General features: G+C 31.2%; 2 long non-coding RNA genes across 2 annotated transcripts in view; both read left to right on the top strand.

Moving 5' to 3' along the window:
* LOC113404070 (uncharacterized) overlaps window positions 1-5,888 on the top strand; it is a 282,204-nt gene extending 276,316 nt beyond the window's left edge. The window contains exon 3 of the long non-coding RNA XR_003369367.2: window positions 5,874-5,888. This is a non-coding gene — a long non-coding RNA (uncharacterized LOC113404070). The remainder of the gene's footprint in view (window positions 1-5,873) is intronic.
* A 447-nt stretch (window positions 5,889-6,335) lies between these two features.
* Window positions 6,336-10,807, top strand: LOC113404051 (uncharacterized). The gene is made up of 3 exons (XR_003369364.2): window positions 6,336-6,539; window positions 7,935-8,090; window positions 8,169-10,807. It is a non-coding gene; the product is annotated as an uncharacterized LOC113404051 (long non-coding RNA).
* The last annotated feature ends 6,255 nt before the right edge of the window (window positions 10,808-17,062 follow it).

Below are 17,062 nucleotides of genomic sequence, written 5' to 3'. Positions count from 1 at the left end.
TCTTTACAATTTTACGTTGATATACTTATACATATTTAAATTGTTGTTCTAATTTGTTTATAAAGTTTAATTTGAAACTAAGTGGCTTACTTCGCGTTTAATTGCCACGTGTCTTATGTGTTAATTTAAACAAACATACATAGATTAATTTTATAGATAATATCCTCTTTTTTTGTGTGAAAAATTCCATAATAAATCAAACTGAACCAATTCAAACTTATGTTTAAATGATTATGTTATATTGATAATACCCCAATTATGTTTCATTATTTTTAATATTGTTTCAGTATATTATAATAATAAGCATATCTAATTATCATTAAATATATAGACCTAATATTTCTATTATTAGATTATAATTATTCTATGATCATGATTATTTTATATGTTTGTGAATGTTTTAATAAAAAAATATTGTTTGTGATTACAGTTCCAAAGAAGAAATACAAACCTAGACACTACTACAAATACATCCATGCTGCATTTTCCAGTGTGACACTACATCTATAACTTCAAGAGCCTTTGTAAAAATATAGTTTAATATATTTAAAACAAATAATAATTATTTCATAACTTGTGTTTTATTATTCCTAAAATACAATTAAATGTACTACATATGTACATAAACTTTTTATTTCAATTAAACAATAAAGAGTTAATAGTTTTGTCTGTTTTAATATACCCAATTATTGAAAAAGTATAAATAACAACAACATAGTATTTTACTAAACAATAAGAGTGTTTTTGAAGTTGATTATTTATTAGAGTATTCATAACAAATCACAATAGTGAATAGTATTTATATATATGTATGTATAGATGTTTCTTATATAATGATGCAAAATTTTTAAATCATTCTTAATTCAATTTCATTTTATAAAATCACAGGAACCATATATTCAATAAAGAGACATCCATTTTTTAGTATATTTATTGTTTGAATTAAATAAATAGGAAATTATGTAGAAATGTAAATTGCAGTTCAATGCATGGTCACTTGTTTTTTGGATGTTGTCTGCACCAAATCATCATTAATAGCGTATCTGCTCCAAATAAAGGATAGATACACCGATAGCCTGAAAAATATATTTATTTTATTTTAAAATGATTACATTAAAGAATAATAGTTAATTAATAATACTATGCATGATCCCCATCATATCTTCAAAGCATTCTCAACTGCCATAAACCAATGAATATAAAAAAAGTATTTTTATTGTTTTTGAAAATACTCATTTAAACAATATACATATCACAATTTTATCTTTTATTTTAATATTTTGTTCTCCACTTTAAGCAATTTAATGGCATTATGATAGTTAAATTAAATTATTTTATACAATTATCATTTATTTTCAATCTAATTAAATATCGTGTTAGGATGCCATTTGAAAATAAATTTTAAATTTAGACTCACCTTGCGTTTGTATCATATTTGTAAATATATCTAAAATAAATTAATATTTATTATTCATTCTTCACGTGTTAACACAAATACTTATTAACTTTTTTTCTAAGGCAATTCTCAAGAAAATATGTTAGTTTAAAATACGGCTAATTGAAGATAAATTTCACCGCAGAATTAAATTTCGTTGCTTTTTATTGATATAAAAGGCTACCATAACGGCTGTAGCTAGTCTTCAAGCATAATATTGCCTCACACGCTTAATAGTTAATTTTTAAAATATAGTTTCACTTGCTCTCACCTAAATAAATCAAGTGAGTTCAAACTCGATAAGAAATTAACGAAAACGTCAATTTACATGCGTAAATCTGTCAAAAGTGTTACTCGTACTACCAAAATGTCGAAAACGGCCAGTTATTTCGACTTCAAACTCGATAACGTTAATTATAAAAACTCTTACTACCGAGTTTAGTTCCTCTGCGTTTACGCTTGGGGCGCTGATAGGATTTGTATGAAAAGAAAACCGAAAGTAAATTACTTGAAGTAAACTGTCAAACTCGTACTAAGGGTACTGATCATTTTATTTCGGTTGCTTAGAAATAAATTTCTAGTTTTTATACATTTTCGGAAAGCTAAGTAAACGATTATGTTTTTAAAATAATCCGCACAACAAGTTTGATAATGATTTTTTTTTGTTTTTCAGGCATATTTGAGGGAAAAAGAAAAATTTGAAATAATATCGTTTTCTGTCTCGCATTTTTAAATTTGATTACAAATCCGACCTATGCATTGAGCCATGCCTGTTAGTAGATAATGCTTTATCGATTTTGTGTAGAATCGGGAGGGTGAATGTCAAGGGCATAACATACATTATTATTCGCACATAAAATTTTAAACAAAAACGATGAGTCACCTTCCAATTGAAACTGTTAATGTAACCGTTCGCGATTGTTTTGGGAAAACCTGTGTTAGGGTGACGACGATTTGTCACCAGCGTGGCGGGGAACGGACGAGACATCTCCTTGCAAGCAGTCGTGACGGCGCTGCTCCGCGGAATTGGAAGTAGAGGACCGTAACCTCCTCCTCGTAAGGAGACGACAGAGCGCGAAGGGAAAAGACCCGATCCAGCTCGAGTATGTCTGGGTAGGTATCACCCACTCATTAGATATTCTACCGACAAACAGCAGTACTCAGTATTCTTGTGTTCGCGTTGGCGATGTAAGGAATGGTTAATATTTCTTACAGTACCATTGTCTATGGGCAGTGGGAACCACTTACCATCAGGCGGCTTTTCTGCCAAACTATACCATAATAAAAATCAATACCTTATTACTTTCATGAATAAAAAAAATCGGTTTTGTATCTATTGTTTGTAATAATTACATCGTAAAAAATTCCGTTGTGAATTATTAACTGCACCTTCGGTGGCATTCCTCCCTAATGGTATAAGTTTCACATGCGCAAATGTATTGATTGATCAGTTGGGCCTATGTACTGAGACCGCGTCCGTTGCGCAATAAGGATGCGTGGATGGTACATAATGCTTCATTGATTTCTAAATTACAGACCCGGGGTGAATGTCAAGGATAGCGTAAATTAATATTCAAACGAAACTAATATAGAAGATAGTCTGAAAGCTTTAATGTTTGAGGAACTTTTTTAGAGTAAATTATTATTAAATCTTACTGCTTCATATACGATAAATTCTGATGTGATATGTCTCAGATATTTGCGTGTAAATATTTATGACTATAATTTAATATGATCCAGATGTCATACCTGCATGCATTATACATCCTTTGTTTAACTTTTACTAGTGTAATCAACATCATATATTGTTCACCATAAAAATATTTAAGCTTAAAACCCTCTGAGTACCTTCCATGGATCTCTTACAAAGCGCCATAAATACCTTACCTAACAATTAGATTCTTAAGGTTAACATGTCCGAAGTGGTACAAAGATGGATATCGTAAAATTTTGTACAATCTCATGTAATTATTTAAAATCATATATGATTGAAAATAGTTTATCTACTGTATATTACTCACGTATATATAAATATTTATAAAAAAACCTCTACAAAAATACTCATTACGAAAGTAGGATTATATTAATTGTATTTTTCTGTTTAATGTCTTTTTATATATAATAAAAAAATATGTAACAAAAAAAACCAATCGTTACGAGAAAAATAAAAGATCAATAGTAATAAAGGCATCCAATAATCTCATTGAAAAGTTTTTTGGTCTATTACGTTTGTATATTCTGTCTATGAAATATAAATTCCCACTTTGCAGTGAGACCAAGCCCATTGCGCAATAATGATGCGCGTTAAGGGACATGCTTTATCGATTTTGTGAGTTCCACAATCTGGAGGGTGAATGTTAAGGGCTAATAGTATACTGGAAAATTTTCCGAACGAAATTTGTATGAATTTTCTTAAAGAATACTGTTCGAGAAGGGTAGAAAATAAAATTATGAAAAATAATACATATGCCTTTTCTTGTTTTTTATTGTTATCGCAAAAAATATTAGCTGATTTCTCATTATATATAATTATTTTGCTTCATTAACTTTTTGTTTTATAATGTGAGAAGTTAAATTACATCATCATCAGCCCACATTCGTCCACTGCTGGACATAGGCCTCTCCAAATGCACGTCACAGTGGTCTTTTTCGGCAACATTACATGTCACATCTAAATTATAAATAAAAGTAACCCACCTGGGGTTAAAGGAACATTATTACATTCATGAAAATTGAAATCCTAAAATTGACTTATGAGGTAACTGTAGGTGTTTTAAGCTCAAGTAGCGCTTCATTTGATGTGGTTGTTGTTGACTGAGATGGTGTGAGACTGAGCAATTGAGATTGATTTGATTGATATTTATCGGCTTGGGGTTCAGGTCCTGAGTTCAAACACCAATCTGCGACCTTATATCTAATCTCTAGACAAACGCACGAGGTAGTCATAGTGGGCAGCATATTTTATTGAGTACAAATTGGTCCTTGTGTACGTAGACAACGCCCGTTGCGCAATAAGATGCGCGGAAAGATAAATAATGCTTTATCGATTTCTAAATTACAGAACCGGGAGGGTGAATGTCAAGGGTAGCATAAATTATTATTCGGGCGAATGTTGCTTATAAAAAAAATAGACTTTCAAAGCCTAATTGTTTGAATATATTCATTATAAATAGGAAATCATAAATATCCACAAATAAAATTGTTTCGTGTTATTCGTATTTTGTTATTATTATGTATATAATTAAGCAAATAATGACCTTTGAGAGAAAAATATATAAGTGTTTTGACAAACAATGGTAATAATATTAATACATCCTCTCGGAAAATGGGGTGTGTACTACCATCTAACCGTCAACTCAAGAACAACGGCGCACCTTTGTCAAATAAAATAGCACATGCTTTCCTACCTTCATATTCCAACAAAATAAATTTAACAAATATAATTTAATTCATATTTTTTTGCCGTCTTGACTCTTAGTCTTCATCGGATAAATAAGTATACTTTATAATAACAGCAAATTATGATAAAGAGTTATAGAGTTCTTTCCAACTAAATTAGCGGTGCTCAGTAAGCAATTGTTCATTTCTGGTTTCTAAGATTACAGCTAATTCCCATATTATTGTATTCCTAACAAATTCATTTGTATTTATTAGACAGTCTTGTCTTTAGTAAAAAGGTCATAGAATAAAATATTTTTACTCTTCTAATTATTAAGCGTGAGGATATTGGCTAAGCTTATTATGCTTTCATTGTTTATTAATAAACAATAAAAGCATAATACATTATTTTTTTACTATTTTTTTGTGACCTGTGCCCCGTCTTCCTATCTATTATTAAATATTTTGTATTTCGACTTAGATCTTTATCCTTTTAAATCAAAGCTCCTTATATAAATTTAACAAATGATGTGAAGCAGAATATTCCCTTTTAATTATGAAACACGACTTATTTCATTTTGTCCTTCTTAGTTGGTCCTTTGCAGCAGGACCACTCCCATTGCGCAATAAGGATGCGCGGAAGGGTATGCTTTATCGATTTCGTGTTTCAGAACCGGGAGGACGAATGTCAAGGGTAGAGCATGAATATCAAAGTTTAAATGTTGGAGTAGATACTGTAAGAAAGTTGAGATATAAATGTTTATTGCTTCACAGTGATAAATTCTGACGACAATGTCTTCAATATTATTTAATGTCTGTCTTTTCATTTAAACTTTAGTTAATTTTTTACGTAACCCTAAGACTACACTACAGTTCAGCGTACAGGCAGATGCTGTAATAATCACATTGACAATGTAAAAATAGAAAATATCTACCTTTCTAATCTGTAAAACATGTAACAAGAAAAAAAAGAAATTAATAATTTTTGGGAAACTTAGACATATTAATTAAAATTTTATTTAATAAATAATTAAACTGTACATTTCAGTTAAGTTATCAGTTAAAATTACACAGCATTATTATATATATTATAATAATATAAGCTGTTGCTTGTCTCATTTGATTTAATGTAAAATTATGTTGTCATTAAATACAGCGATGTATTTAAATAAGTAATTATAAGTAAAGCAAGCACTTCGATAACTAAGAAAGACATAAAATGGAGGAGAAATCCTATGCATGGAAACCAAGAGAGAAACAATCGCAGTAATGTGCATAGTTCGTCGATTTGACATATAGACTGGGAAAGGTGTGTGAAATTATAATTTATGCTACTCTTGACATTTATATTCCCCGGTAATATGTTAGGTACATATACCTGATGCATTATGTACCTTCCCACGCATCCTTTTTGTGCATCAGACGTGGACTCAGCTTATTGGACAAAGTGGTAATCAATAAAATAGCGCATGCGCGAAAACATGAGGTATGCGTTTCCGATATTCCCAGGGCTCACTTTTAGTTCAGTTCTCCTTCAGTTCGGACTTGTTTTCAGATTTAATTTTAATTTGTATTATTTTAATTTATATGTAATTATTTACAAATCATTGCTTATCAGATACATCTCGTGCATAAAAAGTGATTATATAAAATTCTAAAATGAAACCTTCAAATTTCTGACTGACTGTGGAACATCAGCAGCAAGAGAGGAAACTAGTAAACTCATGTAAGTTTTTTGCATATTATGTATGTACTTATAATTTTAAGGTAAACTAAATGTAGATAATATTAATATGTATAAAATTCCCGAAGCAAAGTATTAAATAAATGTTTAAAGCCAACGCGATGCGCATTGCGACGATTTTCTAGTGTATATGAATGTGGTTGATTCTTTTCATATATAATGTTCATGCATTGGTTATATATATTGTGTCTGGCAAAGAACCCGTATCAGATTTCATTATTGCTTGTAAAACATTTAAAAAGTCATTACAAACTGAGTATTAGTTGGCAATTATAAATGAATAAATTGAAATATCGATGAGCAGCGCTGGTTTGTTTGTTTGTCTAAATGCAACTGCACATGCGTTAGACTGCGTTTTAGCGCATGCGCATTAGAAAATACAGGTTTATGTAGTTTTGCACATGCTCCTTAGAGGTGAGACGCTGCGTCAGTGCACATGCGCCTTAGAGGTGAGACGCTGCGTCAGTGCACATGCGCTCTAAGGACTATGACGCTGCGTCGTTGCACATGCGCCTTAGAGGTAATGACGCTGCGTCATTGCACATGCGCCTTAGAGGTGAGACGCTGCGTCAGTGCACATGCGCTCTAAGGACTATGACGCTGCGTCGTTGCACATGCGCCTTAGAGGTAATGACGCTGCGTCAGTGCACATGCGCCTTAGAGGTGAGACGCTGCGTCAGTGCACATGCGCTCTAAGGACTATGACGCTGCGTCGTTGCACATGCGCCTTAGAGGTAATGACGCTGCGTCAGTGCACATGCGCCTTAGAGGTGAGACGCTGCGTCAGTGGACATGCGCCTTAGAGGTGAGACGCTGCGTCAGTGGACATGCGCCTTAGAGGTGAGACGCTGCGTCAGTGCACATGCGCTCTAAGGACTATGACGCTGCGTCAATGCACATGCGCTCTAAGGACTATGACTCTGCGTCAATGCACATGCGCTCTAAGGACTATGACGCTGCGTCAATGCACATACGCTCTAAGGACTATGACGCTGCGTCAATGCACATGCGCTCTAAGGATTATGACTCTACGTCAATGCACATGCGCCTAAAGACTACGACACTGCGTCAATGCATATGCTTTATATATTATAGCGATGAGTCTTTCGACATGCGCTTTGTACATGACGCAGTCTTTTCACGCAAGAGCATTTAATACATTTTTATGTGACTCTAAATCGCTTCTAACTTAACGTTTTCTCGCTGGGTATTTCATTTAATGAAAGAACATTTGTAATTGACAATTATTATATCGGGAATACACATCGAGGTATAATATATTGTGTTACAATACTAGCTAAAAACAACATAACTTAAATATTATCAGAAAATACAAGTTACTAATAATAGTAGTTATATGTTGAATCTTTGTTTCAGGATGTGTCTGTATTCAGAGCCCTCTCACTGGCAAGCCTTAAAGTTGCTACGCATTCCGGGAATTAACTTTGATTTTTACCACGCAAAATAAACGCTACTGCTGAGACCTGAACCGCTCGCTCGATATTTGACTCGGAGTACTCTAGAGATTTTATGGTTGGTAATAAAAATATTATTTCGTACAATTTATTTATTATTTAATTTTAGTTACGTATTTTGTATTACTTTGAACAGGTAGAGAATATTGGAGACTTAGACGAGGAGAAAGTGAAAAAGATGGCTACCGTTTGTCGAAACAGCCTGGCGGGTGCAGTATGGGCGGCTTCGGGTGTCGCCGGTCTGAATGCAGTGAGATGTATCCGGATGTAATATTTTCTCTAGTTAGTTCAATTCAATTTATTATTATATTTTCAGTTTATATTTTATATTTGTAAGATGATTTTGTTACCGTATTCATTTACTTTACCGTTTAATTTCCTTATTCATTCATTATAATTTGTCTTTAATTCATATTAGTTCGTAATATTTTATTTTGTGGTTTTGGTGTAAAAATGTATATACTTACTGTTTAAATGTTCTATATAAGAATAGATGTATTTGTTTAGGTATATTAAGGCGTAATCGGTAGGTATATTTGTCGTAATAAGTGTAATTCGTTTATTTTAAATGTATTTCTTTGATAAACTTCATTATAGGTTTTCTGGATATTGGAAATAATAAAAATGTTAGTAAATGCAACTAACATTCTCACAACACTAACCGGAAGCCAGTGATAATATAATAAAATATACAAACGACCAAGTTACGCCATTTAACTAGGAATATCCGACCTATTTACTACAAATGCTACACGTAGAGCATTGAGCGTATAGCACGAAGGAAACTTAATAAAATGCAAACTCATAAATTCGCTAATGCACATGATACTCATTCTCATTATTCATGAATCACCAAACCATATGATAATATAAGTTTAGTTAATCAGTACGTCTTCCTTGCCGTGCTATATGCTCAATGATGTGTGTGACAAAATGTTTAATCAAATCTTCTTTAACTGAGTCGCGAAATCTCTTCGAGTTGTCTCCAGTACTTTATATACCGATGATTGGCTCACCGCGTGTATGTTATTTTCACAAATCTTCATATATTTCCTAGAATTAAGGATATATACAAATATTCATTAGGTAACGTATTGGTAACGATGTTGTAGTATCGGTTTGCAATATTTATTAGCTTATTTACTATTCGTATTACAATTCTTATCAGTAATCAGAACTCGATACACGATGGTTCCAGTACTCTTAGAGCCCTTAGTTCTTGTATCGTATCTTTTACTTCTAGTCTCGGTAACTGTACTCTCACGCGGTAGGACTTGCGACCTTCTGATCTTTATTTATTGGAATAAATTTTTGAAAAGTAGAATGTCTTAATCGAAGTAATAAGTAATCTACGAGCCTCTCTCAAAGCCCTATAGTTTACTAGAGCGCCTCTATTTAATCTTTCAAAGACGCGCCAATACGTTTCTTTAATAAAAATCTTATAATATATTTATTTTTTAACGTAATTAGTATGTAAACGTGTTAAGGGTGATCGATATTCCCCGCACTCTTTTACGCTAAAGGCAAACGAACCGTAGTTGTAAATACATAGTTCGTACAAGAGTATTTTATCTTAGGGTAAGTAATGTACATTACAATAATATTTTTTAAAATTGCTTTAGAAACGTAGTTCTTAGAATAGGGATTTTATATCCAAGGATTCCACCGCTGCGGACATTTATTTAAATATTATTATTGATATTTAGATAAATGCTGTATCTGAGTGAGGTTGATGTTGTTTAACTCTTAAGATTAATTTAATTTTAAAGTAAGTATTATAGGTACGATATCCTTGAACCATGTTACAACTGATTCATAATTACATTGAATCTTGCAATTTACAAAGTGAACACATAAATAATAGGAAGCCCCATATTCACGCATGCCGTCGAGGCTTGTGGGCAAAACCTCAATTTTAGTAATTTTATAATTTAATTATATTACATTAATTTAATGAATCATTTCCTTTAATAACTAATCAAGTTCCATTATTTTTCATTACTTTAACTTTAGTTTTGTCAATTAATTTTAATTTGTATTATTAAAAAAAATCCTTTGGGTACATTTAATTGCAAGGGTTTGTATTTAAATAATTTTATGGTTTTATTAAAATTAATATTGTTAGTTAGTGTTCAACTTCATTCTCTCTGTTTTACCACAATCATATTGAATATATTTTATTTTTCTTTGTTAAGTTTAAGGTTCACATATTCGGAGTAAATTACAAAATAGTTTTTTGCATTACTTTATAATATAATAATATTATCTGGCATTAGTATTAATATTATATTATCGATAATCAATTTATTTTATTCAAGTCATTAATTTCAATTAATTTAATCATATTCCACTTTTAAGAATATATAGATAATATATTTCTCGTAATGTAAGTAATTATATTACTTAATCGTAATCTTCGTAATTAGTATGTAAACGTGTTAAGGGTGATCGATATTCCCCGCACTCTCTATCGCTAAAGGCAAAGGAACCGTAGTTGTAAATACATAGTTCGTACAAGAGTATTTTATCTTAGGGTAAGTAATGTATATTATAAAACAAATTTTCCGACATTTGCTTGAAAACGTAGTTCTTAGAATAGGGATTTTATATCCAAGGATTCCACCTGCTGCGGACATTTATTTAAATATTATTATTGATATTTAGATAAATGTTGTATCCGAGTGAAGTTAATGTTAATTTAAGAAACTAAAATAAGAAACTTTATTATTATTTAAACCGAAAATAAAATATTGAGTTGTTTCCTAAAATAAAAAAGTAATGGAAATTAAATGTTCCAAAGCTACAGACGCCCCTCTTTAGTGGACACGTGTTCTCCAGAATCTCATTTGTTACACGCAGGTTTCCTTACGACGTCTTCCTGACCATCTCAGAAAAGTATTGTTCCAATACAGTAAAAATAATGTAGCTACAGTAAACACTCTTGTTTTAACGGTTTCAAATTATTTTTTCATTCCATTTCATTGAGAAATAATCCACAATGTATAAATGTCACTGATACATAAAATTTTGAACTGGTAAAAGTTGAAACTGGAAACAACCTCATTTCAATTAAATATATTTGGATTGTCTATAGTTTTTCATATCGTACCTAATCTAATTTATTTATTCGTTAGAAATAGCCTCGGGTGTTCGTTTATGGTCTGACTCATTTATATTGGATTCAGCTCGTCGGGGCTTTAAAATACTAACCCAATACTTGTATGTGTAATTGAGATTGTATTAAAATGAAGGAAAGCGTAAAAAGAAAAGAATATCTCAACGAGTTGATTTATTTAAATTATGGGCTTAATTTTCTTTTAAAATTGGGACTTGGATCAAGCAATTCAATTATTTTTGTTAATTCAACTAGCGCTATAACAGCACCACCTGAAAGCCAGCGACGGAGTATTATATTATAGGAATATCGGAGTTGTTTACTGTAAACGTGGAGCATTGAGAGTATAGCACGAAGAAAACTTAATAAAATGCAAAATCTTAAATTCGCTAACTCTCATGATAATCATCCTCATTATTCATGAATCACCAAACCGTATTAAAACATAAGTTTAGTTAATATGTACGTCTTCCTTGCCGTGCTATATATAGCCGAAATATGCGATCTCTTCGAATCAAATATTAGTTTTGATTTTTTTACATATTATGTTACAATAAATTCTGTCTATACTTTTTCATATTCAAACCTCTTTGCTAGACAGGTCTGGAGTTATTTGGTCTGTGTCACTTACATTACAGTCAGTTTACCGAGGTTTTAAAATATTAGCTAGATACTTGAACTTAGATCTTAATAAATTAACGGATAGCAAATACTGTTGCGATCCAGACTTGGCATGTTATGTATTCAAATTATTAAAACATTATCTTAAACTGTTCATTCGCTCTGTTCGTTCGTCTATCTTAGTGCTTCCAATTAATTCTGAAGACAACGTGTTTTGAGAGTTCTTCGTTTCTTTGTTCAAAAATAATATTTGGTAAATATTCTTTTCAAAGGGGACTGCCATAATTATATCTCGTGTAACAGTTACGTTTACGTAGCCTATGTTTAAAATAATTTCATGATTACATTAAAATCTAGTAGATATAGGTATTTAATTAACAAAAAAACTATAAAAACCAAAAAAAAATTAGTGTGACATTAGTATTAGTACTTAGTCGTAATGTTATAATATTATAATTAATTATAAATTATACTATTGTTTGCTTACATTTACATTGAATATTAATTATCTTTATTTACGAAATTTTATTCTTTACTCACTTTTAATATATATTCAGATTTAGTATATTTACCGTCTTAATTCTTTTGATACATTTTTTCTTAATGTCGGTTATATTCGTAATTATGATTCCATGGTCATTATTTTTAATTCATTTTGATGTACTAGAAATTTTTTAATCCATCGATGAGTATTGAATTCCGCTGTAAGTTGCAGTCGGCTAATAATTTTTGGTAAAACTTTTCCTGGTTTATTACATTTTTGATAATTTCATTTTCTTGAAAACGTTAGTTAATAAAGTTAAGGTTGTTAAACAAATTATACATAGTACAAATAATACTAGTTGTAAACTAGTATTATTGGTATTATGTGCATTTTATTATCTTAATATGTAGTCGAATAGTTTAAATTCGAAATTCGATTTATTTTTTAATGGTCAAATTGTTTAATTGCTATTAAATGCGATGGCTTATATTAGAATATCCTTGAAAATGTAAAAGTTTTTATCATCGTTTTTTCACACAAAAGAATGTATTTCGATTGTTTTTTTACGTTTTTTCACTACACTTATTTACAATCATTTATATTATTTTACAATGCGGTTTCATAAAAATAATAGGTAAGTCAATAGTTTAATCAGTGTAGTCACAGGCACAAAGGACATAACATCTTAGTTCCCAAGGTTTGTGGCGCATAGGTGATGTAAGGAATGGTTAATATTTCTTACAGCGCCTTTGTCTATGGGCGGTGGTGACCACTTGCCATCAGGTGGCCCATATGCTCGTCCGCCAACCAACGACAAAAAAAAATACTAGAAAAAGCTACATAAACATCTATTTTTATTTGATCGTTTTCGTAATGGTACTTACTTCTTTTACTCAATGGTTTTCGTAATACATACTTCTAATATTAAATCAGTTAGTAAAATTAATTTTATCGATGTGAAATATTAGCCGAATTCTTATCACTATCAAGTAGTGCAGTTAATAATATAGTTAATATAATTATGTTGTTTGTATCTATTTTCGTTTTTGGTTCGAAATTTAAAAATTTTATTTTCAGCACTCTTATATGACTCTAATATGTATTAGGTTAGTACATAGTTTGATAGATAAGATAAGAAGTGAGTAGGATTCAAAATAGTTTGTTCCAGCAAACCTTTACATATATTAGGTAGAGTCTGTGTCAAGTATTTGTTCGCGCGTGTCTCGGCGCTTATGTTGAGTTTTTCTTTCGTAGGATTTAAAATTTGTCTTGAAATTTCCTTTCTCCGTTCTTATTGAAACCTATTCACATCTTTATTAACGCGTTTGCGGGAACAAACGATTTGATGAGGCTCGCAAATAACCTAAACGCAATATGGGAGACTAGTAGTAATAGAGATATATTTGTAAAATGTAGTTAAAAATAATATTATCTACTTATTATTTTTAATATGAAATAGAAAAAAGATATATTAAAGGCTCAGATGATAATTATTAAACGTATTTAATGTTTGCTTTGTATTTTCCTAGAATAAGTTTAATCTTTCCATATTCGTCGAAGTAGAGCATCCGCACAGTAGGGTGATTTAGTTAATATACTTTAATATGAAATTCTATATATATGATTGTGTTACGAACCCCAGTGATTGCATATGAGGGGTAATATACGCATAGTGTTTTTCGACGTGCTGTGGTGCATTTCAGTAAGCGATATCTTTTGTTGTTTCCAAATTGATAACGGCCTCTCGATAAAATATTTTTATCGATTATTTTTAAGTCGGTATTTAAATTTTTTTATAATGATTTATTGAGTATCCACTTAGTTTCTCATATTTGTCTTATAATGTTAATATATATATATATATATATATATATGTGTGTTAATATTAACGAATAGAAGGTATCGCTTATTAGTATTTATTTTTAAATTCTCGTTAAATATTTGTCTTCTCTTTCTAATCTCAATTCTTCCAACGGTCATAACTTTATACGTTAAGGTACGGCTACTAATAATTAGAATCTATATATAAGAATAATTAATTAGTCATAATAACCTTGCAGGCTTCGTATCGCGTTTAGTCTGTAAATAGTCGGCGTTTTTGTAGTCTTTTTACTCGAAAATATTATTTCATCGGAACCTCGTCTCAAATGAGTGTCTCGTAGTTCGTAAATAATAATAGAGATACTGATTTTACCTTCCTGTTCGTCTTAAATACGAAAATTGATATACACTTTAATTTGGTTCTTCTTGTTAACCTTAATTGTATTTTTTCCAAGTCTATATTACAATTGTTTTAATTCGAGGAGATGAAACAACTCAAGTTTGTCCTTTAACAAATTCTCACGCACTCCTTTGTGTTGTGTGCTTTATTTGGGTTTATTATTTATTTTACGATTAAATCTTCGGTAGAGTTCTGTTAATGTTTCAGTTGATTAACTCGTTCGAATATTAATTTGTACACTTGATCTAAGATCTTCCTATCGAGTCTTTGGTTACATTTTCCAAAAGTATGTACGTTGTCTTTCGTTATTGACAAACTAAAGTTGTGTTAGTGTGGCGGAGGCGGAGGCACTAATTATAATTCTTCCATTGCGTTCTTCCTATCGATTTTCATCGTTCCGGCTGTTTTATCGTTTTCGTGCGGTATTTATTAACGCGTAGATTCTGTTTTTGTCACAATAATTTAGTCTTGTGGAACGACAGATAATAATGGCGATTTTTATAGAAAACGTATAAAAAAAAAAAAAAAAAACTAGTAATTTAGACGTACTAACTCGATGGACAAATGGACACCGTTGTAGAGTAAGTGTTTGTCTCGGTTTAAGATACAATAAGAAAATAATAGTCGAAGCGAAATCGGTAAATACGAACGCTTCGGCTTGTCAGATCGTCACAATACATCCGTTTTTAGTCGTAGTCTCTAGTGTAACTCGAGTGGGAATATAATAATGTAGCTATATCTATATCTCAGAATAGGGGTATTACTAATATAGAGGTGTGACGGAATGGCAGCGCTTCAGTATGTGACCCGACATACTGGAGCATGTCTAGTAGTTGTTTGTATCTATTTTCGTTTTTGGTTCGAAATTTAAAAAAATTATTTTCAGCACTCTTATATGACTCTAATATGTATTAGGTTAGTACACAGTTTGATAGATAAGATAAGAAGTGAGTAGGATTCAAAATAGTTTGTTCCAGCAAACCTTTACACATATTAGGTAGAGTCTGTGTCAAGTATTTGTTCGCGCGTGTCTCGGCGCTTATGTTGAGTTTTTCTTTCGTAGGATTTAAAATTTGTCTTGAAATTTCCTTTCTCCGTTCTTATTGAAACCTATTCTCATCTTTATTAACGCGTTTGCGGGAACAAACGATTTGATGAGGCTCGCAAATAACCTAAACGCAATATGGGAGATTAGTAGTAATAGAGATATATTTGTAAAATGTAGTTAAAAATAATATTATCTACTTATTATTTTTAATATGAAATAGAAAAAAGATATATTAAAGGCTCAGATGATAATTATTAAACGTATTTAATGTTTGCTTTGTATTTTCCTAGAATAAGTTTAATCTTTCCATATTCGTCGAAGTAGAGCATCCGCACAGTAGGGTGATTTAGTGCTAACCGTAAGTGCCACGGGAATGCACCGTTGGCATGTACCGTGTGCGAAGTGATAAAAATATATAAAATTAGTTTATAAGGCGTTTCGTGTAATCTTAGCTTCTACGACAGACGAGTATAGCCTCGAAATCACAGAAAAATATACTAAATCGTTAAGTGAATCGGATATTTGATATTTAATAATTTAATTCGCTTTTTGTCATCCGTGCTCAACACATCGTGCCTTTGCTGACAGATAAAATGGTAAGACAAATTCACACCAATTCCGCTACGTCACCGACGCCTAATGAGCCAGGTCGTCGGCCCAACGATTCGCTGTCGCTGTGATCATATTCGTGTGCTTTCGTGCTTCCTTATCGTCCTTTCACCTTGCAGACTACGATTTCAAGTCTATCGTTAGCTAGCGGCGCTGGTGTGTTTCATGTCTTATTTTTGAAATACCTAGCAAAAATATATGAAAAATATTATAGTAGATATATATATCGTTTAGGTTAAGATGCCGAAATTATCATTCCGGAGCGCTGTCACATCGAAGAACACCGTCGTTGTTTAAATGTCGTTACAGCTCGAATGTTCAGAGACGCTCTCGTATTTATAATATAAGTAGGGCAATTTTTATTATCATTATTATTATTTTAATAACTAACTTTGACAATGTTTTATCATACAAGTAGGAAGTTCGTATCTCAAATATCTGTAATCTATCGATTCTGAGCCATCGTGTATCAGTTAAATACTAATTATATTAAATTGTATTTGGAGGTAAGCTTATAACTGAATCTATCGTCTTGTGACTTGTTTATCACTTAGCATCTGTTGACTATCGAATAGGTTCTTACGATATTTACTTTATACGTAGATTGAGTGACTAGTTATTGTGTATTTTTATATAGAATATTAATTTTTACTTGATCTTAGTCTACCTGAAAATTTGTTTCCGTTGAAACTATAGGGGCATAATTTCTTTACATTAAAAAAATAGGCAAACGTAATGAATCAAATGAATGTTAAATTACAAGGACTACTTCTTTTATTGTATTCACTACTTGAATTATTTAATTTTTTTAAATTTAGTATTTATATCTATCCTAGGTTCTTCAGTATAAACTTGAAGAAACTGCTCTACTACTTTACTACGTATTTTAGGGTTTTGCTGTTTGTAGATCTCGAAATATTGTCAAACTAAGC

The sequence above is a fragment of the Vanessa tameamea genome, chromosome Z (assembly GCF_037043105.1).
Source record: "Vanessa tameamea isolate UH-Manoa-2023 chromosome Z, ilVanTame1 primary haplotype, whole genome shotgun sequence".
Taxonomy (NCBI): domain Eukaryota; kingdom Metazoa; phylum Arthropoda; class Insecta; order Lepidoptera; family Nymphalidae; genus Vanessa; species Vanessa tameamea.
Note: the sequence above shows the minus strand (reverse complement) of the source record. Positions and strands in the feature narration are given on the sequence as shown.